A 25816-nucleotide genomic window follows, 5' to 3' on the forward strand; every position below is an offset into this window, starting at 1 on the left:
GAACTACAAGTTGGCAACATAAGACTGTGTTTATAAGACTGTGAGCCCCCCGTGGGACAACCTGATCACCTCGCATCTACCCCAGGGCTTAGAACAGTGCTTTGCACATGGTAAGCTATTAATAAATGCCACTATTATTATTGTTGTTGTTATTGCTATTATTATTAATTTGAGGCGGCGTGGGAAAGGCCCTCAAGGCCGGGCCACGCGAGCGCCGCCGTGTCGCGGCCCCTGATTGGCCGCCGGGCTCCGTTTAGCCGTTCCTCCCCAGGCCTCGTCCAATGGCGGGCCCGCTCTCAACCGGGCCCGCGGGGGAGGGTGGGCGGGCGGAGGGCCGTTCTCCACGCCGGTTGGCGCGGGCGAAGGGCCCGGGCCCAGGTGAATGGAGTAACCTGACGGGGAGGAGGAGGAGGAAAAAAAAATGGCGGCGATGGGGAGCGGCCCAACGAGGCCGCGCTGGTGAGCCGGGCAGCGGGCCGATGCTGCCCGTCGGAGCCGCGTCCCGCAGGTAAGGCCGCGCCCGGAGCCCCGGCCTCGCGTGGGGAGCGGCCCGCCCGCCGCCGCCGGGGGCCGGGGCCGGGGCCGCAGGAGAGGCCGAGGCTCCGGAAAGGGGACCAGGCCGCGGGCCGCTCCGCCTTAGCCTGACGCCGACGGCGCGCGCACCGTGCGGGGAAGGCCAAGGGGGGGGCCGATCAGTCGTATTTATGGAGCGCTTACTATGTGCTGAGAACTGTACTAAGCGCCTGGCAACAAATAAATAAACATTATTTATTTATTTTGCTTGTACATTCCTATCCGATTTATTTTATTTTGTCGGTCTGTTTGGTTTTGTTCTCCGTCTCCCCCTTTTAGACTGCGAGCCCGCTGTTGGGTAGGGACTGTCTCTGTGTGTTGCCAGTTTGTACTTCCCAAGCGCTTAGTCCAGTGCTCTGCACATAGTAAGCGCTCAATAAATACGATTGATTGATTGATTGATTGATATAGAGACGGTCCCTACTCAACAGGGGGCTCACAGTCTAGAAGTGGGGGGGGGGTCCTGCCCCGCCTCAGGCCTCGTCCCCCCTCCATCTTCCCCCACACCGCCCGGGCTCCCCCTCAAAAGCATCAAAACCCGGGGGCCAAGATGGCGGGAAAGCAAGTCAAGGCCTCTCTCTCTCTCTCCCTCCCCTCAACTTGAGGAGACCACCCTGCATCCCCTCTTCCCCTTCCAGCCCTCAGCCCCGCCATCCTGGCGGGATTAAAAAACCCCGAGGAGCTTAGAACAGTGTCACATCCTAACCTCTTGTGATGGTGGTTAGTAGTAGTAAGCGCTTATGGTTATGGTTAGTAGTAGTAAGCGCTTATGGTTATGGTTAGTAGTAGTAGGCGCTTATATTATGATTAGTAGTAGTAAGCGCTTATGATTATGATTAGTAGCAGTAAGCACTTATGATTATTATCAGTAGTAGGGAGCGCTTATGATTAGTAGTTGTAATTGATTATGATTAGTAGTAGGAAGCGCTTATGGTTATGATCAGTAGCAGTAAGCGCTTATGATTATTATCAGTAGTAGGAAGCGCCTATGATTAGTAGTAGTAAGCGATTATGATTAGTAGTCGTAAGCGCTTATGATTATGATTAGTAGCAGTAAGCGCTTATGATTATTATCAGTAGTAGGAAGCGCTTATGATTCGTAGTAGGAAGCGATTATGATTAGTAGTAGGAAGCGCTTATGATCATGATTAGTGGCAGTAAGCGCTTATGATTATTATCAGTAGTAGGAAGCGCTTATGATTAGTAGTTGTGATTGATTATGATTAGTAGTAAGAAGCGCTTATGATCATGATTAGTAGCAGTAAGCGCTTATGATTATTATCAGTAGTAGGGAGCGCTTATGATTAGTAGTTGCAATGGATTATGATTAGTAGTAGGAAGCGCTTATGATTATGATTAGTAGCAGTAAGCGCTTATGATTATTATCAGTAGTAGGAAGCGCTTATGATTAGTAGTTGTAATTGGTTATGATTAGTAGTAGGAAGCGCTTATGATCATGATCAGTAGCAGTAAGCGCTTATGATTAGTAGTTGTAATTGATTATGATTAGTAGTAGGAAGCGCTTATGATTATGATTAGTAGTAGGAAGCGCTTATGATTATTATCAGTAGTAGGAAGCGCTTATGATTCGTAGTTGTAATTGATTAGGATTAGTAGTAGGAAGCGCTTATGATTATGATTAGTAGCAGTAAGCGCTTATGGTTTTTATCAGTAGTAGGAAGCGCTTATGATTCGTAGTAGTAAGCGATTATGATTAGTAGTAGGAAGCGCTTATGATTATGATCAGTAGCAGTAAGCGCTTATGATTATTATCAGTAGTAGGAAGCGCTTATGATTAGTAGTTGTGATTGATTATGATTAGTAGTAGGAAGCGCTTATGATCATGATTAGTAGCAGGAATCGCTTATGGTTATTATCAGTAGTAGGGAGCGCTTATGATTAGTAGTTGCAATGGATTATGATTAGTAGTAGGAAGCGCTTATGATTATGATTAGTAGCAGTAAGCGCTTATGATTATTATCAGTAGTAGGAAGCGCTTATGATTAGTAGTTGTAATTGGTTATGATTAGTAGTAGGAAGCGCTTATGATTATGATCAGTAGCAGTAAGCGCTTATGATTAGTAGTTGTAATTGATTATGATTAGTAGTAGGAAGCGCTTATGATTATGATTAGTAGTAGGAAGCGCTTATGATTATTATCAGTAGTAGGAAGCGCTTATGATTCGTAGTTGTAATTGATTAGGATTAGTAGTAGGAAGCGCTTATGATTATGATTAGTAGCAGTAAGCGCTTATGGTTTTTATCAGTAGTAGGAAGCGCTTATGATTCGTAGTAGTAAGCGATTATGATTAGTAGTAGGAAGCGCTTATGATTATGATCAGTAGCAGTAAGCGCTTATGATTATTATCAGTAGTAGGAAGCGCTTATGATTCGTAGTAGGAAGCGATTATGATTAGTAGTAGGAAGCGCTTATGATCATGATTAGTAGCAGGAAGCGCTTATTATTATCAGTAGTAGGAAGCGCTTATGATTAGTAGTTGTAATTGATTATGGTTAGTAGTAGGAAGCGCTTATGATTATGATTAGTAGCAGTAAGCGCTTATGATTATTATCAGTAGTAGGAAGCGCTTATGATTAGTAGTTGTAATTGGTTATGATTAGTAGTAGGAAGCGTTTATGATTATGATTAGTAGCAGTAAGCGCTTATGATTATTATCAGTAGTAGGAAGCACTTATGATTAGTAGTTGTAATTGATTATGATTAGTAGTAGGAAGCGCTTATGATTATGATCAGTAGCAGTAAGCGCTTATGATTATTATCAGTAGTAGGAAGCGCTTATGATTAGTAGTTGTAATTGATTATGATTAGTAGTAGGAAGCGCTTATGATTATGATCAGTAGCAGTAAGCGCTTATGATTATTATCAGCAGTAGGAACTGCTTGTGATTATGATTAGCAGTAGGAAGCGCTTATGATTAGTAGCAGGAAGCACTTATGATTATGATTAGTAGAAGCGCTCATGGTTGGTAGTAGCGCTTATGATTAGTAGTAGTAGCGCTTGTGATTATGATTAGTAGTAGCGCTTATGATTATGATTAGTAGTAATGGCGCTTATGATTATGGTTAGTAGAAGTAGCGCTTATGATTAGTAGTAGTAAGCACTTACGATTATGGTTAGTAGAAGTAGCGCTTATGATTATGGTTAGTAGTAGTATGTGCTTATGATTATGATTAGTAGCAGTAAGCACTTATGATTATTATCAGTAGTAGGAAGCACTTATGATTAGTAGTTGTAATTGATTATGATTAGTAGTAGGAAGCGCTTATGATTATGATTAGTAGCAGTAAGCGCTTATTATCAGCAGTAGGAACTGCTTGTGATTATGATTAGCAGTAGGAAGCGCTTATGATTAGTAACAGGAAGCACTTATGATTATGATTAGAAGTGCTTATGGTTGGTAGTAGCGCTTATGATTAGTAGTAGTAGCGCTTGTGATTATGATTAGTAGTAGCGCTTATGATTATGATTAGTAGTAATGGCGCTTATGATTATGGTTAGTAGAAGTAGCGCTTATGATTAGTAGTAGTAAGCACTTATGATTATGATTAGTAATAGTAAGTGCTTATGATTATGATTAGTAATAGCGCTTATGATTATGATTAGTAGAAGTAGCACTTATGATTATGATTAGTAGTAGTAGCGCTTATGATTATGATTAGTAGTAGTAAGCACTTTTGATTATGATTAGTAGTAGTAGCGCATATGATTATGATGAGTAGTAGTAGCGCTTATTATGATGAGTAGTAGTAACGCTTATGATTATGATGAGTAGTAGTAGAGCTTATGATTATGAGTAGTAGTAGCGCTTATGATTATGATTAGTAGTAGTAAGCAATTATGATTAGTAGTAGGAAGTGATTATGATTAGTAGTAGGAAGCGCTTATGGTTATGATTAGTAGTAGGAAGCACTTATGGTTATGATTAGTAGTACAGTGCTTTGCACATAGTGAGCACTTAATGCCATCATTATTATTAGTAGTAGTAAGCGCTTATGATTAATAGTAGGAAGCGCTTATGATTAGTAGTAGGAAGCGCTTATGGTTATGATTAGTAGTGGGAAGCGCTTATGGTTGATCAGTAGTAAGCGCTTATGGTTATGATTAGTAGTACAGTGCTTTGCACATAGTAAGCACTTAATAAATGTCATCATTATTAGTAGTAGTAAGCGCTTATGATTATGATTAGTAGTAGTAAGCGCTTATGATTATGATTAGTAGTAGTAAGCGCTTATGATTATGATTAGTAGTAAGCGCTTATGATTAGTAGTAGTAAGCGCTTATGGTAATGATTAGTAGTAGTGTACGCTTATGGTAATGATTAGTAGTAGCGAGTGCTTATGATTATGATTAGTAGTAGCGCTTGTGATTGTGATTAGTAGTAATAAGTGCTTATGATTATGATCAGTAGTAGTAAGCGTTTATGATTGTGACTAGTAGTAGGAAGCGCTTATGATTATGATTAGCAGTAGGAAGTGCTTATAATTATGATTATTAGTAGTACTGCAGGGGATCCCTTTTTTGGGGGGAAAGGCACAGTGTCACATGCTAACCTCTTATTATTACTAGTAGTAGTAGTAAGCGCTTATGATTATTAGTAGTAGTACTGCGGCAAATCCCTTTTATTGGGGGGAAAGGCACAGGGTCACATAGTAACCGCTTATTGTTATTATTACTAGTAGTAGTGGTGAGCACTCATGATTATTATTATTAGTAGTAGTACTGCAGGGGATCCCTTTTATTGGGGGGAAAGGCACAGTGTCACAGAGTAACCTCTTATTATTCTTAGTAGTAGTAGTAAGCGCTTATGGTTATTACTACTAGTAGTAGTACTGCAGGGGATCCCTTTTGTTGGGGGGAAAGTCTTCTCAAGCGTTTGTTGGCAAAGCCCGGGCCCAGGCTGGCAAGGGTGCCAGGCCTCTTTTTGTTTCCTTGCCTCCTTTCCAGTTTTTGTGCATTGCTGCTCTCGCAAAAACCCGAAAGGGTCTATCCTGTATCTACTCCAGTGCTTAGAACAGTGCTTGGCACATAGTAAGCGCTTAATAAATACCATCATCATTATTATTATTAAGGAGAGCATGTTCCCCGGGCTGGTTTGGAATGGATGCTTAGCGCCTGAAGCATGTGGGCAGCTCAGTTCTTTTCAGAGCTTTTTAAAAAAACCGGATCAGGTTACCACTTCGTTTGGCAAAATCGTTTGATTTGTTGACCTCTGATTTATCTCCTCACCCTGCGCTGTAAAGCCTATATTGCCGGCTAGCTCTTATTTACCAAGATGTGAAAGTGATGTATCCATTCCCGTGATTGGTAGTAACCTTAAAAATATGCACTTGTGGTTGAGACAGCAAGTCTCCCGGGTTAAGAATTTTCCCTTTTGGACATCTTCTTTTTCCCGAAGATTTTAACTGACTAGAGTTTATCGTGCTCTTCTCCAATGGGAATTTAAAAACGCATCGAAGTTTATTTTCCAACTTTTAGGGCGTGAAAAGGAAGGCAAGTGGAAAGAGAGTAGACTGAAAAGGCTGATTTGAAAACACGATGAAGAGCAAAACTGCCTGCGGCCTGCCCTTTCCTGTTTTAAAAATGAAAGCAGCTGTGGGTGACAGTCACCTAACAAAGAGAAAATAATCTGAACCTCAAACCTCACTCACTCACGGGCGGTTTCAGTTCATTTCAGTGAAAGGCACATGAGCTGAACATATGACACAGCATTAATGTTGGGAAGGAGTGATGTCAAAGACGAAATCATTTGACAATAGAAAATGGGTATGGTAAATATTTTTTTTTTTTGTCATTTTGACGATACCCTGGGGAGCAGTCCCATTTTTGTACACCGTGGCAATGTGCTTGTAAAACATTTTCATCTCATTAAATGGAAAGAACTAGAGCAGTCGTATACTTCCACTGATTTTATAGAATTCATGAGTCATGACATTTATTTTTTTCTTTCTAGCGATGGTCATACCAGATTTATAGTTGGGAAAACGGAAAACCAAACGTTGAAAGGAAAGGGCTTCCAGCATAGAATTGCCTTCTGAATATCTTATTCCTATTCAGTCAGTTCTCCTATAACGTGGGAGTCGCCTTCTTGCAGAACATCTCATTAAGGAGAATTCATGTTACATTCCCCTGTCTCGGTACTGTGTGCCTGCACACACCTGTTTCTTCTGTCACTCTGTACCCAGGCGGTTTTACGTTTTCGGAAGAACATTTCCAAGTCCTGCCGTTTCACCTAGTGAAAGCAGGGTATTATTGAAGAACCGACTCTTGTTTCTGTGCCCCTTCCGTCCTGGGAGATGGTAAAGACAAAGTAAAGTTCTTTTGTTAGAAATGTCTGATGAAAAGTGGTTTATTTTGCCTTCCAGCATTCAGTGAGTGAACATAATTGGCTTTGAAGTGTTAGCAGAATGTAGTAAGCAGTTGATTTATGCAGTATTAAGCGGGTGTCGGTACTGCAACTTTTTATTTTGACACCTACTGAACTCCGCCTTGATGCTTCTTAAAGCATCCTTGTCATTACCATCTAGGGTCTAAGACCATGCAAGAATGGGCGTCTTTTTCCTGAGTTAAAATCCCCGGCCCTAATTGATATTTAAAAAGTTTTTCATTTGAGGACTGTGGTCTATTTATTTTATTTTGTTGGTATGTTTGGTTTTGTTCTCTGTCTCCCCCTTTTAGACTGTGAGCCCACTGTTGGGTAGGGACTGTCTCTGTGTGTTGCCAATTTGTTCTTCCCAAGCGCTTAGTACAGTGCTCTGCACATAGTAAGCGCTCAATAAATACGATTGATGATGATGATGGTCTTCTCTTTGTTTTGTTTTCAGTTGGTATTTCAGCGCTTACTATGTGCCAGGCACCGTACTAAGCTCTGGGGGAGATATAAGGTAAACAGGTTGGACATAGTCCATGTCCCCATGTGGGGCTCACAGTCTTATTCCCCATTTTACAGATGAGGTAACTGAGGCGCAGAGAAGTGAAGTGACTTGACCAGGGTCACCCAGCAGGCAAGTGGCAGAGCCGGGATTAGAACCCAAGTCCTTCCAACTCCCAGGCCCGCACATTAACCTTTGGCCCCTCTGCTTCCCGTGCGGCTTCTCTCCGTCTGTACCTTCCCTTTCCAGTGGCCATTCCTCTTAACTTGTGAAGGAAGAGAAAAATGGCTTTTTAGAGGATTCCCCCGTCTACACCACTGAACTGGGTTTTCTTTTAACCAGGAGAACCCAGATAACTGCTTTATGCCAGGTTGATGGCAGTTTGCTGAACTAGTGCACAGGTAAGGAGACTGGGTATAACTGAAAGGGCCATGCAGTGGTGAGGGGGTTGCTATCCATCAATCAGTGGTATTGATTGCTTCCTTTTTTTAAAAAAAAAACAGGTATTTAAGCCCTGCTTATGTGCCAGACACTGTACTAAGCCGTGGGGTATTCATTCATTCAGTCGTATTTATTGAGCGCTTACTCTGTGCGGAGCACTGTACTAAGTACTTAGAAAGTACAATTCAGCAGTAGAGACAGTCCCTGCCCGCAACGGGCTTACAGGCTAGAAGTGGGGAGACAGACATCAAAACAAGGAAACAGGCATCAATAGCGTCGATAGAAATAAATAGAATTACAGATCTAAACATAAACACATCAGCAGAAGAAGCAGCGTGGCTCAATGGAAAGAGCATGGGCTTCGGAGTCAGAGGTCATGGGTTCAAATCCCGGCTCCGCCACTTGTCAGCTGTGTGACTTTGGGCCGGTCACTTCACTTCTCTGGGCCTCAGTTCCCTCATCTGTAAAATGGGGATTAAGACCGTGAGCCCCCCGTGGGACAACCTGATCACCTTGTAACCTCCCCAGCGCTTAGAACAGTGCTTTGCACATAATAAGCGCTTAGTAAAATGCCATTATTATTATTATCACAACAAGTAAACAAGCATTTATATTAATAGAATTAATAATAGAATAATAGAATTTAATAATAGAATAATAATAGAATAAAATAATAATAGAATAATAATAATAATAGAATAAAATAATAGAATTTTAGATTATATATACAAGTGCTGTGGGGCGGGGAGGTGGGGTAGAGCAGAGGGAGGGAGACGGGGCGATGGGGAAGGGGAGGAGGAGCAGAGGAAAAGGGGGGCTCAGTCTGGGAAGGCCTCATGGAGGAGGTGAGCCCTCAGTAGGGCTTTGAAGGTGGGGAAGTGGGACTGTTTAGCAGATCTGAGGTGGAAGGGCATGCCAGGCCTGAGGTAGGACATGGGTCGGGGGTCAGGTGAGAACGAGACACAGTGAGAAGGTTAGCACCGGAGGAGTTTTTTTTTTTTTAAATGGCATTTATTAAGCGCTTACTATGTGCAAAGCACTGAGTTGGGGGTGCGGGCTGGGCTGTAGAAGGAGAGAAGGGAGGTGAGGTTGGAGGGGTCAAGGTGATGGGAGAGTTTTGTAGCCTACAATGGGGAGTTTTTGCTTGATACGGAGGTTGGTAGGTAACCACTGGAGATACAAGCTGGTCAGGTTGGGCACCGTCCGTGTCTCATGTGGGACTCACAGACTAAGTAGGAGGGAGAACATTTATTGAGCCCTCATTTTATAGATGAGGTACCCGAGCCACAGAGAAGTGAAGCGACTTGCCCAACGTCACACAGAGCCGGGATTAGACCCCTCTGACTTCCCTGACCATCCTCTTTCCCTCAGACCATAGGTAGTTGCTTAGTTACTGTTACTACATAGGTAGTCAAGCGCTTAGTACAGTGCGCTGCATCATCATCATCAATCGTATTTATTGAGCGCTCACTGTGTGCAGAGCACTGGACTAAGCGCTTGGGAAGTCCAAGTTGGCAACATATAGAGACAGTCCCTACCCAACAGTGGGCTCACAGTCTAAAAGGGGGAGACAGAGAACAAAACCAAACAGACTAACAAAATAAAATGAATAGAATAGATATGTACAAGTAAAATAAATAGAGTAATAAATATGTACAAACATATATACAGGTGCTGTGGGGAAGGGAAGGAGGTAAGATGGGGGGATGGAGTGGGGAGAGGAAGGAAGGGGCACACAGTAAGTGCTCAATAAATACGATTGATTGATAGTTATTGAGATTCCCAGCGTGGAGCCCTGTACTAAGCACTTGGGAGAATACAGTAGAGTTGGTAGACAGAATACTGGCCCCCAAGGAGCTTACAGTCTTGCTTTCGGGGTGCAGTCGTTCACTCAGCCTATTCACGGCGTAGGGGAGGGGGATCCTCCCCAAATACTAAAATGTCAGCTCCAGTTGAAGCAGAGGAGAAACCTCAAATCTTCCCTTTAGCCTGTTTAGAGAGCGGCAGCCTGGGGCCAACTGGAGCCTGGTTTTTTGAGGCGTGCGAGGCTTGTCCCGACAGTGAGCATAAAGCCCGTAGTAGCGTTCCCGATTTAAGAATTCGGACCTAATTCTTCAGAATTTCTCCGCTGCATCCAAGAGCGCTACCATTCTTGAATGGAAAGGGGTTGGGGAGAGACAAAGGCAAACATTTTTATGAAGTGAGATCTTTTTTTCCCCATTACTGCCATTGTCTGGACTGAAAGCTTCGGGAACACAGGGAAACCTTTGTTTACTGAATACAATTAATTCTGGGGCTGAATTCAAAATGGCCACCACACTTGCTGCAGCGCTCAGTAAGCATGTGCTTCTGTTAATTGCAAGTGACTTAGGCTGTAATCGTGATCTATAATTATTGAGATGAGAAAATTACCTTTGAACTGTCTTTTAAGAGTAATATTACTCTGTCAACTTGACAGCCTGAAGCTATCTGGGAACTAAAATATCTTAACTTGGAGTTTGGCCCATTCTTCCAACTTTATTTGCACAGCTTGTGGCGGGAAGACTTCTGGAGATTAGCTCCTCAGCTAATACTAAGTTTTCAGGGGGGAAGAGTGATCTCTTGCCTGTCTGAAGGAGCTTTCTTTTGAGGTGCTTTATGATTATTATTGTATTTGTTGTTCACTTACCTTTTGTCAGGCACTGTTTTCCAAGTGCTGGGGAACATCCAAATTAATCAAGCTGGGCACAGTCCCTGTGCCATATGGGAAGTTCATTAGGTAACTGTGATGATCAATCAATCAATCAATCACATTTATTGAGCTCTTACTATGTGCAGAGCACTGTACTAAGCGCTTGGGAAGTACAGATTGGCAACATATAGAGACAGTCCCTACCCAACATTGGGCTCACAGTCTAAAAGATGATGATGGAATTTGTTTGCTTACCCCCACAGTTTTTTGTGAGATCAATTGTATTATTAATCAGCCAGTCGTATTTACTGAGTGCTTACTGTGTGCAAAACACTTTACTAAGCTCTTAGAAGAGTACGATATAACAGTTGGTAGACATGTTCCCTGCCCACAACAAGCTTAGGTCCAGCTATAATTGCAGTTATGTAAAAAGTGAGTCATAAAGGTATTTAATTCATTAATTCAATCGTATTGAGTGCTTACTGTGTGCAGAACACTGTACTAAGCGCTTGGAAAGTACGATCCAGCAACAGATAGAGACAATCCCTACCCAACATTGGGCTCACATGGGCCAGGCACTGTACTCTAAGCATCTTGGCAGATGGGTGAATCATTTATTGAGCACTTACTGTGTGCAGAGCACTGTAATAATAATAGTAATAATAATAGTAATAATAATGGCATTTATTAAGCGCTTACTATGTGCAAAGCACTGTTCTAAGCGCTGCAGAGGTTACAAGGTGATCAAGTTGTCCCACAGGGGGCTCACAGTCTTTATCCCCATTTTACAGATGAGGAAACTGAGGCACAGAAAAGTTAAGTGACTTGCCCAGAGTCACACAGCTGATAACTGGCAGAACTGTAGTAAGCGCTTGGGAAAGTGCAGTAATAATAATGACATTTATTAAGTGCTTATTTTGTGCAAAGTACAGGGTGATCAGGTTGTCCCACGGGGGGCTCAATCTTAATCCCCATTTTACAGGTGAGGTAACTGAGGCACAGATAAGTTAAGTGACTTGCCTAAAGTCACACAGCTGACAATTGGCGGAGTTGGGATTTGAACGCATGACCTCTGACTCCAAAGTCCGTGCTCTTTCCACTGAGCCACACTGCTTCTCTGTACATATTCCCTCCCATAACGAGCTTACAGTCTAGAAGATACAGGCTAGTCAGGGTGGACATGGCCCATGTCCTACATGGGGCTCACAGTCTCAATTCCCATTTTACAGGTGAAATAACTGAGGCCCAAGAAAGTGAAGTGACTCTCCCAGGGTCACCCAGCAGACACACGGCAGAGTCGAGATTAGAACCCAAGTCCTTCTTACTCTAAGGCCTGTGCTCTGTCCGTTAGGCCAGGCTGCTTCTCATTCTCACTGTACCTACCGTGCCGCCCCCAGAGATGTTGAATGGGAGCGAGGGAAATGCTTTGAATTCTCTGGAAGATTAAAACATTTTTATTCTGACGAAGTAAACTGGTGAACTCCCTGCCCTGCGCTGGGCCATTTGATTCTCGGTGGATTTGAGTAGTAGTCTCTTGAAGAACCTCTGCAGGTTAGGAAGGGGCGACAGGACTAGAAAACAACGGCCTGAGTGCTCAATAAATAGTATTGATTGATTTGATCGAGAGAGAGCTAGCAAGGACTAGAGATGGGAGAGGGGGGCTGTGGTGTAGGAACTTAGAGGCTCTGGGGGAAAGGAAAGGGCTGATGGTCTTTCTGGAATCAGTCAGTAAATCGTATTTAGTGAGTGCTCTCAGTGTGTCAAGCACTGTACTAAGTGCCTGGGAGAGTACAATACAATAATAGAGCTGGTAGACACGCTCCCTGCCCCCAAAGAGCTTGCAATCAATCAATCAATCGTATTTATTGAGCGCTTACTGTGTGCAGAGCACCGTACTAAGCGCTTGAACCCAGAAGGAGGAACCCAGAACACGTAGCTGCCAAATGATCCCCCAAAGGCAGGGGAACACGTCTGTTGCATTAAACTACAGGCGAGCAGATTGTAGGGAACCTTTCAGAAAGAGTGAATGATGTGGTTGGAAACTAAAATCCGCAGTGCTTACCACATGAATTGCCAATTTTGCACTCTGAGGGTTTTAGCTGTGTCTTAGGAGGTGACCAGAGCTTGTGTACTGGGGAAACTGGTTCCCTGGAGTCTGCGGAACAGGTTAGTCAGGGGAGCGACCGTTTCATGGCGGATCTCAAAAATACAGACCAAACAACTCAACTGTGCAGAGTCTCGGGCTGAAGGAATGCTCAACGGGGGGCTCCGGGGCTTCCAGCAGTCAGAGGGAGAGAGGAAAGTAAGAAAGGAAGGAAGGAGTCCGACGGACTTGGCTGGGTTCTGTCCCCTGGCTCCGCCATTTGTCTGCTGTGTGACCTCGGGCAACTCACTTGACTTCGCTGGGCCTCGGTGACCTCATCTGCAAAAAGGGGATTAAGGCCGGAGACCTGGACGTGGACTGTGACCAACCTGATCAGCTTGTACCTACCCCAGCGGTTAGTACGGCACCTGGCACATAATAAGCACTCAACAAATATCCTTAAAAAAAAGAGTCGGTCTTTTGTGGAGAAGCTGGAGCGACGTGAACAGCTCTGCCCGGTGCAGAAGGGCAGGGGGTGGCCGGGAGAGGGGGTGGAGCTGGATTTCAGGGAGCGGGCTTTTAGATCATGAGTAAGGTGCCCGACATTGGCGCATGTTCACATGCTAAATCAGTGGAGGTCTATACCGTGCTGCCATAGCTGTGACAGACAGACGTCTGGACAGGCGAAAACCTTTTCAAGCGATCCACCTGTTGTAACGCTAAAAGCCAACCGATGAGGGGAATTTGCTGCTAGAAGTGAGCAGAGTGGGCTCCAAATTGACAGGTGGAAGTTGAGCAGGTAGGAAGGACACTTTTGCACTGACAGCTGTCTTCTTTGCGCTTCGAGTGGATCCAAAAGTCCCTCTGACAGTTGCTCTGTCGCAGGTTGTGATGATCATGCACTCTCCCCCTTTTCCCGTGCCACTATCCTCTCTGGGAACTTTCCTAAGGTGACCGTATAGAGAGGAAATAGGGATGGAGAGCGGAAAAGCCGCATAAGGGGTTCTTGAGATAGCGGCCCAAAGCCCTAGAAGTTTGGGGTTTATTTGCTGACTTTAATCCTCTCTAGTGCTAGGTTTGCATTTAGTTTCAGGCTTGGCCTGTGTAGAATCAGGCCCAAATCCGATTAGCTTATCAAAATATGAACTTTAAAATGCATGCCTTTCCCCCGCAGGCCTGGACCTAATCTGATTCTGACAACGAGGAAGGGTTGAACTGCTCACTTTTGCTTGACACCATTGACCACCCCCTTCTGGAAACATTATCCAACCTTGGCTTCACTGACACTGTCCTCTTCTGGTTCTCTTATCTCTCCGGCCACTCATTCTCGGTCTCCTGTGGGCTTCTCCTCTGCCTCCCACCCCCTAACTGTAGCGGTCCCTCAAGATTCAGTTTTCTGTCCCCTTCTATTCTCCATCCCCACCCACCCCTTTGGAGAACTCATTCACTCCCATGGCTTCAACTATCAACTCTATGTGGATGATCCTCAAATGTAGTAATAATAATAACAATAATTATGGTATTTGTTAAGTGCTTACTATGTGGCGAGCACTGTTCTAAGCACTGGCGTAGATACAAGGAATCAGGTTGTCCCACGTAGGGTTCAGAGTCTTCATCCCCATTTTACAGATGAGGTAACTGAGGCACAGAGAAGTTAAGTGGCTTGCCTAAGATCACACAGCGGACAAGTGGCAGAGCCAGAATTATAACCCACGACCTCTGACGCCCAAACCCGTGTTCTTTCCAGTAAACCACACTGCCCTGATCTTGCTCCTTCTCTGCAGTCTCACATTTCCTTCTGCCCTCAGGGCCTCTCTACTTGGATATCCCGCCAACACCTCAAACATAACATGTCCAAAACCAAACTTTTCTTCCCTCCCAAGCCCTGCCCGCCCCCTGACTTTCTTGTCACTGTCTACAGCACCGCCATTCTCCACAAGCCTGGAACCTTGGTATTATCCTCGACTCATCTCTCACTCAACCCACTTATTTGATCTGCCACCTAATCGTGACGGTGCAACCTCCACAACGTGGCTAAAATCCGCCCTTTCCTGTCCATCCAAACTGCCACTGTGTTAATCCACCTTGACTACTGCATCAGCCTTCATGCTGACCTCCCTGCCTCCTGTCTCTCCCCACTCTAGTCCAAACTTCACTCTGCTGCCTGCGTCGTTTTTCTATCAAAATGTTCAGTCTGTGTTGTCTTTGTTTCCCCACTCTTCAAGAACCTCCAGTGGTTGCCCATTCAGAAACTCCTCACCATTGGCTTCAAATCACCATCACCCTGCCCCTTGCTTTGTCGATTTAAAATCACTGTTACCCTGCCCCCTCCTACGTTACCTCTCCAATTTCCTTCTACATCCCAGCCCACAGGCTTTGCTCTTATAATGCCAACCTACTCACTGTTTCTCTAGCTTGTCTATCTCACCACCAACCTCTCGCCCACGTCCTGCCTCTTTTCTGGAACACCCTCTCTCTTTATATCCGATAGACGATCACTCTCCCCGCCTTCAAAGCCTTACTGAAGGTACATCTCCAAGAGGCTTTTCCTGACTAAGCCCTCATTTCCTCTTCTCCCATTCCCTTCTGCATCACCCTCGCACTTGGATTTGCACCCTTTATTCTCCCATCCCTTAACCCCACTGCACTTATGTACGTATCTGTAATTTACTAATATTAATTTCTGCCTCCCCCTCTAGACTTTAAGCTTGTCGTGGGCAGGAGACCTGTCTACCAACTTTGTTATATTGTACTCCCCCAAGCACTTCGTACAGTTCTGCACACAGTAAGTGCTCAGTAGATATGCTGCATTACCTCTAGGATACTGTTAATGCACTAAAAAAAAGTCATTTACAGGTACGCTGAGTGGCCTGAGAGTGAGCGTGGTTCTAATTCTTTGTTAAAAGCATTAAAGCTAGAAATGGGTTTAGCAAAATTAGGTAGAAATGGGTTTAGCGCTACACGTTTTGACTAGGAGGAGATGGCAGAAATAGGGAGCATTCTTCCAACAAAGCGAGCCTGTTTAGATGTGGTGACGTTGTGCTGGAAGAAATGGTGGTGTGTTTATGTGCATGGTGTCAAACACTGGTGGATGTTACAGCACAAGTTTTCCTTTATCTTGTCTTTTGCAAGGAAATAACACTTGCCTTATGGAAGAACTAGGAGTGTATATAATGGTTTACATTTTTCTAACTGTAGAAACAAAAATGGGTGCCAGGGATTCTTATCCTAAACCTGTGAACAGGAAAATGGCCTTATAAAAGTATTGAGAAACATGTAAGAAACATTTAAATAGGGTTGATCAGTATAAACCCTGATAGAAACTAAACAGTGATAAAAATTAGTCATATTATATTTCAACCCACCTGATGGGTTAGCGCTACCTAATAGAGCATTCTGGGCGATCGGTACATCCTTGGGTTTCATTAAAAAAATTCTACACTGACTTTGTGATGATACAAAAGGCTTGGCAGGCGAATGAGCATTTTGTGTTAGGATTTGTTTGCTGAGAAGTGTTTGTGGAGCAGTAGGGGGTCTCTGTTGGCCAGCTAGGAGGACTCCACAGGCTGCCCCCAGCCTGGCACCCCAGATTAGCACATGTAAGTCCCTGGCATTGGATCTTGAACACTTCACCTGGGCTGCTTCTAGTTGGTATGTGAAAACCCTAGCATGGGGGAATTGGATTCCTGCAGAAGGCCGCAATAAGGAAAGCACTTTTCTCACTTCCTCTGTGTCCAGTCACCCTGTCCATAAATGGTCTTTGAACATTGATCATGAGCAGGGCATTCATTGTTTGGGAGGGCACAACAGAGTTGGTAGACGTGGACTCAGTCGTTTCTTCCATCACCACGTCCTACCGTATCCAGGCAAATGGTTTCCTTCTGCCGACAATTGCCTGAGGAGCTACTGTTTTATTTTTTTTCAATCAATAAATCATATATACAGGGCAGCTGATAGTCCTCAGGTCACAGTGCAGTTAAGGTGGATCAGGATCAATCAGTGGTATTTTTGGAGCGCTGATTGGGTGCAGAGCACTGCACTGAGCGTTTGGTGAGTACAATACAATGAAGTTGGTAGGCATATTCTCTGCCCAGGACAAGCCAAAAGTCTAAAGGACGAGCTTACGGGCTAGATAAAGGTAAGTAACTTTCACAGTAAATGTAAGTATGCAGACAACTGGCCTATAGAATAGATGCAATCTTGAAGGCAAGAATTTTAAAGGGAATGTTGAACTTTTTTTTTTAAGTATCCGTTCAGTTGATGCAAGCATCTAAGTGTTTATTTTTGTGGGAGAGAGGGGTTGGTCTCAGGCTGAAGGAGAAAGCGGGTTGGCCTTTATGCGCTATTGTGGCTGCCAAAATGTAGTGAATAAAAGTGGCAAGGCCCTATTTTTAAGGGGTGACTCGGTGTGTGAAGCCATTTTGGGGGATTATACAATGTTTTGTATCTCCTGCAGACAATCATTGCCTTCCTTGCTTCTTTCGCTATATTAAGAATGATCCACTCCCCAGTATTTCTTTGGATACCGCCTATTTTGCATTTTTTGAAGGTGTGGCAGGTAAACGTTAGCAAAAAAAGAAAAAGGAAGCTGGGGGGGGGGAGGTTTTTTTAAAGGAAATTGAGCAAATGATTAATGGGGTGATAACATTGCTGATATTTATATTTACTATTTTTGAGGCTCTCAAAGATTTGTACTAACGGGAAAATTCACAGAGCCATAGCTACACAAAACCTTTTATAAAAACAAAGACACTAACCGATCAATTGTATCAAAGATAGGACACATGCACTGTTCGGCAAGAGGTGTTGCCAGGCAACTTTGCTCTAATAACCTTGTAAGTTTTTCTTTTGTGTCTTTTTTTGTGTTTTGTTTTTGTTCTTTTAACCTGTTCTCACATACTTGAAAAATGGACTCCTTAAGGAGTGGAGCAAGTCCAATTCAGTTCCCTGCTCCCATCAGTTTTCTGGCTGGGGCAATCCCCTCCCTGTGGCAACGGTCAGTCAATCAAATTGAGAGCTCACTGTGTACAGAGCACTGTGCTAAGCGCTTGGGAGAGTACACTACAACAATAAACAGGTGCATTCCCTGCTTACAGTGAATTTACAGTATAGAAGGGACAATGAGTGTCCAGGTGGGCATGCAAGCAAGATTTTGTAGTAAGTTTTTGTAGCAAGTTTTTGAGATCGTAGACCATAATAAAGTGGGTAGACGTGATCCCTTCTCAAAAGTAGCTGCTTGTGAGCTCTATTTTTTACTTCTGATCCATTCCCCATTTTAGTGGGATTAAGGGAAGCCAGTTAGGTTTTGCTTATGGGGCCAGACATTTTAGTGTCTGTTGCATCTCTTCATGACCACAGTGGCTTGCAGGGTGTATGCTTGATCCACCCCAGCTCTTAGTATAGTGCTTGGCACATAGTGAGTGCTTAACAAATACCACGATTATTATTAGTATTCCCCAAAAAGGAGTGAGATGAAGGTCTGTGCTTCCAAGTCTGACACAAATTGGACTCTTTCTCTCCCCCCTCTCTCCTCTTGGCTTAGTTGATTTAGAGCAAGCATATTCTTTTTGGATCATCATCATCAATCGTATTTATTGAGCGCTTACTATGTGCAGAGCACTGTACTAAGCGCTTGGGAAGTACAAATTGGCAACATATAGAGACAGTCCCTACCCAGCAGTAGGCTCACAGTCTAAAAGGGGGAGACAAAACCAAACATACTAACAAAATAAAATAAATAGAATAGATATGTACAAGTAAAATAAATAAATAAATAGAGTAATAAATATGTACAAACATATATACATATATATATACATATATATATATATATAGTGGCTTGCAGGGTGTATGCTTGTATCCACCCCAGCTTTTAGTATAGTGCTTGGCACATAGTGAGTGCTTAACAAATACCACGATTATTATTAGTATTCCCCAAAAAGGAGTGAGATGAAGGTCTGTGCTTCCAAGTCTAACACAAATTGCACTCTTTCTCTCCCCCCTCTCTCCTCTTGGCTTAGTTGATTTAGAGCAAGCATATTCTTTTTGGATAGTTTTTGTCAACAGTAATAAACAATTAACTATTCTTTATCAACAGTCAATTGCATTTATTGAGCACTTGCTTACTGGGTGCAAAGCAATAAGTAAGCCAAATTAAGGAGCAAGCTCCTTGTCACTTCCTGTTCATTTAAGCCAGGGAATGAAGGAGAATATTACCAGCAATATCCCAGTTTAGAATGAATGAATCCATAGGGCAGTCTTTTAGACTGTGAGCCCACTGTTGGGTAGGGACAGTCTCTATATGTTGTCAATTTGTACTTCCCAAGTGCTTAGTACAGTGCTCTGCACATAGTAAGTGCTCAATAAATGCGATTGATGATGATAGGGCAGAAATATCTTTTTACACAGGCTAAAGGAACTATTGGCATTTAAAAGTGATTTAATTACTTCAATAATCTGTTGCTTTAAGGGCATAAGTGATTTTTCACCAGTGCCTGACTTTTCAAACTTCATCCCCAAGCATTTATCCCTTGAATGATTCCCCCTTAGTCCCAGAATTTGCTGTAGTGGGTGTTACAGAGGGGTGATTATCGAATGGCCAGGTCATAGCCACTTCCTCTTCAGTTGAGAATTACCTCTGGTACTAAATTGAGCATAACCATGGGAAAAGTAGTTGCTGGTCCACTTGTGATGGAAGCACATGCCTGTTATCATGTGCTGTTATCATGAAGCAAATTGCCGTGGTTAAGGTTCAGCAGAAGGGCAAACCAACTCCATTCTTCTCTCCTCTGGGGCTCCAGGCTGTGCCCCTTTGGATGCCTGCCAGCTCTCATGCCCGCTGCAGGTCTCAGCCTGGTGACTGCAAGAGGGAGAAGGGCTGGGAGAGTCTTTATTTGTAGGCCTGGTAGCCTATAGTTAACTGAAGCGGGTTTAGCCAAGTCGCTCACTGAATTCTGCAAAAGAGTTGACCTTCGTACTGATAGAGAAGCAGCGTGGTTCAGTGGAAAGACCCCGGGCTTGGGAGTCAGAGGTCATGGGTTCTAATTCCAGCTCTACCACTTGTCAGCTCTGTGACTTCGGGCAAGTCACTTCACTTCTCTGGGCCTCAGTTACCTCATCTGTAAAATGGGGATTGACTGTGAGCCCCATGTGGGACAGCCTGATCACCTTGTACCCTCCCCCCCCCCCAGCGCTTCAGATCGACGCTTTGCACATAGTAAGTGCTTAACAAATGCCATCATCATTATTATTCCCATTGAGCATGCTTTGCAAGATCTACAGTCCCGCTCACTGGATAGGACCCATAAAACCTCCCGGCTTACCTAACCGTCTGCCATTGGAGTGGTGGCACGGTGGAAATGGGTTAGCATAACTGGAACTGCCAGTGCGTCTTGTGCCAACTAGAACCAACGTCCTGTTGGCCTTGCCTACATCAGAGCAGGGGAAGAAATCAAAAGCGGTCTAGCTTGCGAGGTTCTCTTACTCACCCTTGCTCATTTTTCCTTCCCTGTCTTTCCAGTGGTGCTGCAGAGGAGGGGGAAGGAGAGGGGGACTGTCTGTTCAGACAGGAGGCTGGAACAGACTCTAGATTGTCATCCTATCTCTGCTCAAACTTCTCTGCACGCATTCTCTCTCTCTCTCTCTCTCTCTCTCTCTCTCTCTCTCTCTCTCTCTCTCTTTTCCTCTCTCTTCCACCTGACTGACCCATTCTGCCAAGAATTCGAGTATCACTGAGTGTTATCACGGTGGCTGCAGCACCCCCTTTTCTTGTCCCATCTTTTCTCCGCTTCTTCCTCCCGCCTTCTTACCTCCTTCCCTTCTCCGCAGCACCTGTATATATGTATATATGTTTGTACATATTTATTACTCTATTTATTTTACTTGTACATATCTATTCTATTTATTTTATTTTGTTAGTATGTTTGGTTTTGTTCTCTGTCTTCCCCTTTTAGACTGTGAGCCCACTGTTGGGTAGGGACTGTCTCTGTATGTTGCCAATTTGTACTTCCCAAGCGCTTAGTACAGTGCTCTGCACATAGTAAGCGCTTAATAAATACGATTGATAATGATGATGATGATGAAAGGTGGCCTCACTTGATCTTTTAGGGGATTGCTTCTCTAGACTGTAAACTCATTCACAGCAGGGAACTGCTCTGCTAACTCTGTTGTAGCATACTCTCCCAAACACTTAGGACAGGTATACATGTATACCTATATATATGTTCGTACATATTTATTACTCTATTTATTTATCTTGTACATATCTATTCTATTTATTTCATTTTGTTAGTATGTTTGGTTTTGTTCTCTGTCTCCCCCTCCTAGACTGTGACCCCGCCGTTGGGTAGGGACTGTCTCTATGTGTTGCCGACTTGTACTTCCCAAGCGCTTAGTACAGTGCTCTGCACACAGTAAGCGCTCAATAAATACGATTGATTGATTGATTGATTGCTCTGATCACAATAAGCGCTCGATAGACTGTGAGCCCGTTGTTGGGTAGGGACCGTCTCTATATGTTGCCTACTTGTACTTCCCAAGCACTTAGTACTGTGCTCTGCACACAGGCGCTCAATAAATGCGATTGAATGAATGATAACTACCACTGATAGATCGATTAACATTTGTCGATGGATTTGCTTCGTATCCTACTTTCCCCTTCCTTTCTTCTCTCTGCCCTTCAAAACAGAGACCTCAAATTCTCCCTAGTGGGAAGGGCATTAGTACTGTATTCATGTGGAATTTTTGTGTGAAGGATGAGGGTTCTTTCCATGATTTTTCAAAATGTATACTTGCAGTTTTTATGTATTAGTTCTGATAAAGTTGTCTACCAACTCTGTAATTGCCAAGGACTTAGTACGGTGCTTGACACATAGTAAATGTGTCAGTAAATACAGTTGAATGAATAGGACTTTTTAGATGTGCCCACATTGAAGAATGAATCATGAATGGGTATGACAAGGAGATGTATGTAAACACATTGTAATAGTCTGTGTAACTGGTGAATACCCTTCATTTCTGGATCTAACTGGCAGGAAAAGAAAAGACAATTTGGTATTTTTGGTGTTATTTTTTAAAAAAAGTTAAGTAGAATAGTAGAGAGGTCTTTCTTTTGCAGCACAAAACTTTACCCTACAGGATTAATCAAGTGCATTTAGTTGCTTGAAAAGACCTGAGAATGCATTTGTTTGGGTTTGCTTATACTGTGTAGTGTTCCAGTGTTTTTACTTCTTCATCTGAGTTTTCTGGTATGCATCTGGGTGTGTGTTCTGAGGCTTAACAAAGAGTTGAGAAATAAAACTGCTGAGATTCTTATGGAAAACCTAGCTTACTAGAAAAATTGCTAAACCGGCACTTTTGTGGTTATTTGCTGCAAGTTGGAATTGGTTTTAACTCAATTCCTGTTTTTCCTGTTTTTTCAGAAATCTTGAATTTTTGTTTTAGTGTGTATATATATATATATAAACATATGTACACAACACACACACAGACACACATGCAGAAATGCTTCTGACAAGTTAGTCACTGTCCTTCTCTTTGCACAGCTGGGGCTGTTTGAAATGTTCAAACATTGAGGAAGTATTTTTTAAGGTAATAGTGCTAGAATCTGGGACACATTATAGTCCAGTGCAGCAGCCGTTCACTGTTGCTATTGTTGGCAGTTCTCTCCGGGAAGCCTCAGATGACTTTAGCCATCGGGCAGGCAGGGTTAGCTGTCGGTTGCAGCTGGAAGGATGCACCGACACTATTGCATTTAGATGCTAATTTGTATTAAATTTGCCATTTTGTCCTAGAACTTGGCTGAGCCTCTGGTATTCACCCGTCTAGAGGCAGGTTATCTTTCTGCATTAAACAGGTTAAGCAGGCTGAACCTGGCAGACTTTGTCATTTTATCCTTGCTTCTCAATTCAGATGAGAATGTTTTGTTTTACAGTTTTCATGGCGACCACCCAGAGTAAATTGTCATTGGATTTATTTGGGTGGGGAGAGGAGGATGGGGCGTGTATTTGTTGGGCACTAGCTATGTGCCAGGCACTGTAGTAAGTGCTGGGGTAGATACAGGGTAATCAAGTTGGACACAGTCCGTGTCTCATATGGCTCCCACAGTCTTATTCCTCATTTTGCAGATGAGGTAACTGAGGCACAGAGAAGTGAAGTGACTTGCCCCAGGTCACACAGCAGACGAGGTGGAGCTGGGATTAGAACCCAGCTCCTTCTGAGTCCCAGGCCCATGTGCTACCCATTAGGCCCCACTGCTTCTGCATGTTGTCTCATGTACATATTCACCACCTTTAAAATTGTCAGTGGAAATGCCTTTGTTGGCCCCCTAGAAATAATGGTGGTATTTGTTAAGCGCCGTTCTAAGCGCTGGATGCGTATGATAGTTCCAAAGCACTGCCTTTTTGGATGAGTAGTTGTCTGTTTTAATAAAGGCCAGTAGAGACCAGTGCAAAAAGAGCAACTATAGGCATTTTGTATTCTGAAACAAACGATTGTCTTTGAATCATGCCAAACAGCCTGCATAACAATAGATGCAAAGAAAATTTAGCTAGGCAGTTTTGTTCTTTTGGTTTGTTCTTAAAGAGCTCCAGGAGCATTTCAGTCATTCAGGAAGATGGTATTTAGATAAGTCGCATTTTGCTACTTTGAAATATAAACCGTGTGAACCTTGAATTTATTTGCCTGTTCATCTATTTGCAACTGTATAAAATGTTTTTCCTCAAAATGTATACTAGCATTTGTAAAAGAGCTTAGTTGTGTTTGCATTTGTTCTACAATGACCAGTATATTACAAAGCATATAAAAAGTTTTAAATGCATAATTGTGTTAAATCGAACAAAGCAACTTTTAAAAGCCGTGGAAAATGAATCACTATGGCTGCTCTTGCAGATAAACTCGAAAATATGCAGAAATGTCCTGAGCACTTTGGAGATGCACTTCCAGACATGTACTGTCTGTATCCTTGTCTAAAAAGAGTATGTGATAATTAGGGTTAGAAGGACCTTGTGCAGCTGATATTGAGCATTAAAATGCAGACATGCAGGGCACCACTTGCAGTGTTGATTTTTATGAACATTTGTGCTAAAATTTTCCCATTTTATTTTGCCTTTTAGGTTACCTAGGGTGAAGCAAAATTGCAGACTTGGAAACTCTGGGAAAGCTCAGAATCAGCATTTTGAGGTAAAATGTGAAAACAGTGTGATCCTTCGGGGTGCCTTGATCTCTGCCTTATGGCTTTTTAAAAAAAATTTGATTTGAAATTTGGACTTTTAACCATCTATAAAATGGTCATGGATTATGGGAATGTTTACATAAGAGATATAAGCTTTCCATGGAGGATTTGTGATAGTGCAATTATATATTTTTAAGTCATTTCTACCATAATGCTGTAGTTATGTTCTTGAAGACTCTCGTGTGAGGAGACAATTGTGTTGTAATAACCTCTGGTTTGGTGGGACTTAATAAGTTAGGAGGTAGATGGTTGGGAGGTGGTTAGTAGTGGTTAGATGGTTACTGATTCCTGTATTACGGTTGTATCTACCCTCAACTCTTTCACGCTTCTCACTCTTATTTTACTGTATTAAGTGCTGTAAAGGTGCCCAAAGCACAAAGTACTGTACCGTATAGTTCAACAAGGCAGGAGCTCAGAAGTAGAGAAGCAGCATAACATAACTGGTACAGTGTTCATGTGCAGAATCATTTCTTCTTGCTCATATTTGGGTATCACGCTGTAGCATTGGAGACTGGTTTTTGAAGAAGAACTTTCCCCAATTGTTCTATGTGTTGTACTTGAATTGTGTAAGGTAAATTTATCTTAGTCTGACTAGATCATCGTATTTAAGTTAGTTGTGGTTAAGCATTTCTTTGTAACCGGTGATTGCATCTGTGTGTAATTGTAAATTAACATGGCTTCCAACCATTTTTCTTTAAATTTGGGTGCCAAATAAAAAAAAAATCAGTAAACTCAAAGCACAATATTTTGATTGAGAAATGAAAGGTAAGAGCATCTAATTTCTCAATGAGTTTAAATGAGTTTAGTCATTTTTTGGGTAAACATTATATGTTAACTTTTTTTGGCTCTTCGTGATTAAAAAACTCAAGATGAAAGAAAATGAAATTAGAATTTCTAGTCAAAGTACAGCTTTTAATAACCCAAGGTATGATTTCCCTGTTGAATTTAGGATGTGATGTTTCAATTGTGACTTCGATATATTTTTATATTGTGTATAAAACGGTTTCATTTTCAAAGTTTGTTCACTCAAATTTGTTGGTTTTGGTTGAAATACATTTTTAAACAAATTCTGCATACCTGCTCCGCAAATTCCTAGAAAGCACATTTATTACACAGTTGGTTAAGTTTTAGAGCTTACCTCCTCAGTTATCCAGAAAATGTTTTGTGTGTTAATTTTTAACCAAAAAAACCCCTTTTTATCAAACATTCAAATACCATGACATTTTTAAATCGATAGTGTTCTCTCTTTGACTTGTTCTCCTCTTTGGAATATAAATATTAAACTTGAGTGTTTTGTGTTCATTTTTTTAGAGTCGAAGCGTGGGCATAATGTAATTTACCCATAGAGTGATATCATGATGTCAAAATGCAGTTCAGGCAACAACAACACAGAGGTCTCAGAAATTAAAACGGTAAATCCACAATTTGAGAAAAATAGTTTCTATGTAATCAGTACTAATCTATTAAGAATTGAATAAACCATTGTTCACTATTTGCTGAACATTACTTAACAATTATTTTGTTTTCTCAGTATTTTATTGAGGAGAAATATAAAATCAATGGGGGAAATAGCCAGTAATGTAATTTTGGCCTGCGGCAACTAATGGCTGTGCTGCATAAATCATCAATCCTAAAGTCAGCTGACTAAACCCAGAATTATGATTTTTGAATCTTAATCCAGAGCATTAATCTGTTTTGAGATATTGAAAAATACTCTGATTTTTTGCCTCCTTTATCTGAGTCCTTTCAGAGTAAATCTGGGGATAAGACTGTATGTATGTGTTTGTATGTTTGTGTGTGTGTGTGTGTGTGTGAGAGAGAGAGAGAGAGAGAAATGATATGAATGGGTGTTGTGAAGTGGTTCTCACATAATTTGAGTGCTTAGTTTCAGCTATCCTGGCTACTACTGTTAAAATCAATTCATAAC

The 25816-nt window shown here is 42.6% G+C and overlaps 1 protein-coding gene across 2 annotated transcripts in view; it reads left to right on the forward strand.

Moving 5' to 3' along the window:
• Nucleotides 1-420: 420 nt before the first annotated feature.
• Nucleotides 421-25816, forward strand: part of DICER1 (dicer 1, ribonuclease III) — an 84705-nt gene continuing 59309 nt past the window's right edge. The window contains exons 1-3 of one of the 2 annotated variants that reach the window (XM_038744448.1): nucleotides 421-508; nucleotides 23771-23837; nucleotides 25201-25301. The gene's annotated coding sequence lies outside the window, so the exon portion shown is untranslated. The remainder of the gene's footprint in view (nucleotides 509-23770; nucleotides 23838-25200; nucleotides 25302-25816) is intronic. The other variant, XM_038744449.1, reaches the window with a different exon arrangement.

This window comes from Tachyglossus aculeatus, chromosome 1 (genome assembly GCF_015852505.1).
Source record: "Tachyglossus aculeatus isolate mTacAcu1 chromosome 1, mTacAcu1.pri, whole genome shotgun sequence".
NCBI lineage: Eukaryota > Metazoa > Chordata > Mammalia > Monotremata > Tachyglossidae > Tachyglossus > Tachyglossus aculeatus.